General features: G+C 37.5%; 1 protein-coding gene across 6 annotated transcripts in view; it reads right to left on the bottom strand.

Moving 5' to 3' along the window:
* The window catches only part of LOC106103665 (protein roadkill), a 38,439-nt gene that overhangs the window by 19,015 nt on the left and 16,003 nt on the right, over positions 1-3,421 (bottom strand). The gene's annotated exons all lie outside the window — the stretch shown is intronic.

Consider the following 3,421-nt stretch of genomic DNA (forward strand, 5'->3'; position numbering starts at 1 on the left):
CCCCAGCCGATGATTTAGGCTAGGTAGGAGGAGGAGTGGCAGTTACCATCATTATGGTCTTATTCACAGTTGTTTTATGAATACATATTTTTGGTATTTAGGATGATCAGCTCCTCTCCCTGGCGACGTCCGTGCTTTACACTTCATCCAAGGTTATAAACAAAAATGTACTCTGCTAGAAGTACTCTTTCAGGTTCTTCCACATTCATACATCAGCATATATGTATTCGTTTTATTATATCAATTTTAATCTAAAATTTTCATAATGTTTAGTTTAAACAGTAACATAGATTTCAAATGAGCCATCGTCGTCACCATTTAAAAATTATGGCGAAATCATGTTACATAAAATAATTTTTCATATCAGAACTAAAACGCGTCACATCTATGAAAACAAACTCTGGCCTGTGCCAACACGAAAGATGCACCAGTTGTCAACGGGATTTTGAAATTGTTACGTTCACACTTAACATGTTTTAAATACAAAGAGCAAGAGTTTGCGAGTGTATTATGCAACATTCCAGTGACACGTGAGGTGCGGTCGCAACTCGCAAGCGGCCATGCCGCCGACCTGTGTATGTACGCATACGTACAATCCGCAACATGGGCCACGCAACGAACCGACAACATTTGGCAATGTGGCCAATGGAAAGCACACACGTCGATAGCTGTGTAACGCCGCATAGACATTAATCTAACTGGGACACATTGATTTATAACAGAAACAAGAAACTGTGCCACCTCGGCCCTACTGCAGCGCGGTCCACGTTGTTACACCATGAATATGCAAACGGAACTTCGAGACTAATATTGATGTCCGTGAACGAATTGAAAAAATTTCAATCAACATTATATTAAAATTTCACGAATCAGTTAGAGGAACAGTCAATGAAAAGGTTGCAGGCGGCCGGCCTCAATGTTTATTGCCTTGTCAGCGCGATGACGATCGCTTCACGCTCGGCCGAGGCCCTGACTTCAGCCTAATATAAAACGTATGAACTAACTTTCTGTAAAACTTCGAGGCACGTCATAATCATCTTTGTTAATTGTATCTGTAAATCCGATGGTCACAGTCCGCCTAAAGTGTTATATTATGTAAAGTAAACTTCCGTATAGCATTTAACATGTTTTGTTATGTTTGATTAAATGTTATTATTACTTTTAAGAAATTAGTATTTATGTGTTATAATCGCATGCTTGTTTCAGATTTTTCAGAAGTTAAGCCATTAATATACGACATTTGTAATTTTTTTCTTGAAATAAACGCTTTTTAGTCTTTACATAATACATCGGTTACACAATAGCTACGAATCATTTTGAGAGTAACTGACTTTTTAAAATATTTACTAGCCCTGACACATCTTTGATGTGTATGTATGTACACATACGTAGGTGTTCATCGCCGCGCACAGTGCAAGACAATTTATTAATTATTTATTTAAACTGACTGTTGTGGTCAAAGTTATTGAAGTACAGAATCGACCATTACTTTTACATTAATAAATTACTGCTACTGGTATAATCGAAGGGCCAACAAGATATTTACATTAAATTGCTTTCTATGAAAATTTATATTGAAAAATAGAACAACGACAACAAAATTAGATCAAAAGTGTTAAAACGCAACAACTTGCAAAACAAACAAGAAACTCACTTAGATACTTAAGCATATTAGATCATACAAGCATTAATCCATCTGTTATCCGTACTTGAGGGGGGTTTAGCTATTTTCTATAATTCAAAGTTATGTTCATGTGAGTGTGGCAAGCCGAGTTGTTCGGCGTTGGCATGGAGAACGCGACCCGGTTCGCGATCGAGAAAGCATCTACAAAACTCGGTTGAGGCCGCGCACACACTAAAGAGGACGTGTCTTCGTATACAATTAACGTGTAATATAAAACCTCCTGCAATTCCTTTGTCAAATAAACGGATGAGTCCACACTTGACTCACCTTCAATCGCACGTTTCCTGCTTCAAATTAAATACGGCAGGTCGCTGCCAAAATTGTACATTTCAAAAGGTGTAAATTATCTCAATGCGTCCAAATAATATATTGAAAGCTTTGATATTTTCGATCTGTTTTGTAATTAAGAAATGTATTTAATTAACACTGATAATCTGGCAGCGCCATAATTATACCGAATAACGTTATATATTAAAAAGTTTTGTATGTGTAATATCGTAATACATGTTTACCTTATTGCCAAATATTTAGTTTGTGCTAAATATTAACGAATTTGTACAGCTACGTCCTAGGCCTTGAATTCGACGCCCCCGTTCTACTTTTCTACGTCTTAACAATGCGTTAATCACCATATGCTGAGACCCGTACGCTCGGATTTTAAGCGAATACGCGCTCACTATGTAAGAAATAAACGTAGTCTAAAGATACGAGTTTATAATTTAAAAGATAGTTATGTTAGCAAGAGAAATTACCATGTTTCTACGTACAATTATTGTCAAGTTGATGTGAAAACAAAACGGGGTCAAATTTGACATCGCAAAGCATTTGACCTACATGGAGAATGAATGGCGTTTAAAAATAATTAAGTTAATTTAGATTTTTAACTACAGGCCAATTAATAACTTTTTAGTCTAATAAGCCCTTATCAAAGAACCTAAAGCACATAAAACAGATGCAATGAAAGAAATAATTTATCACATTAGCATAAAACGATAGTGAGAGGTTTGTCATTACAAGCATTCTAAAAATTTAAAAATTTATCGATGTAATAAGTATTGTGTTTATACTTTAGGCCTTAGCGAACTCTAGCTCTAGATATTTCATAAAAAGTGACTCGTGCGCTTGTATTCTTTCATTTAAGTATTGCGGCCAGTGGCGGCTGTTTCGGGTCATGCGGCAGAGTAAGGGGCACAAGGTAAAAGATGGTGCATTGAATAACGGCCTTAAGCCCAATAGCGATCTGCGACCGTGTCGCTTCCTACTGGCGCGGAGGCGACAATGCCGGCAGCTGTTCGACCCGAAGGTGACGGAATGCCTAAGGTTGAGCACCACTCGATCGATTATCGGTATGCTGCGACAACAATCTATAGAAAACTAACCTCTCAACTAGGTCCCTTTGTATTATAAATAATAATTAACAAATTAGACTACATTATTTATAATACATAAATAAACCCTTGAAAGTGACTTAAAATGCGAATGTATCGACCTCTACCGTGGACAACTTTTCTTTACCGACGCGGTGGGGGCCGCCATTCTAATAGTTTAAGCCTAAAATGTGTATCGACTGGCGTAAGCAAACGAGTCGGTTGCGGAAAGTCCTTAAGTCTAGCTAATATAGCGTAGGAAAGGATTGTTTATTATTGGCCGAGAGCACGTAATTTATTGTGTCGACATGAGGAAACATTGGACTCTCATTGCTGCAGATCAGGCCACCGATAGCATGATATCTGGTGA

The sequence above is a fragment of the Papilio polytes genome, unplaced genomic scaffold (assembly GCF_000836215.1).
Source record: "Papilio polytes unplaced genomic scaffold, Ppol_1.0 DF823731.1, whole genome shotgun sequence".
NCBI classification, from domain to species: Eukaryota; Metazoa; Arthropoda; class Insecta; order Lepidoptera; family Papilionidae; genus Papilio; species Papilio polytes.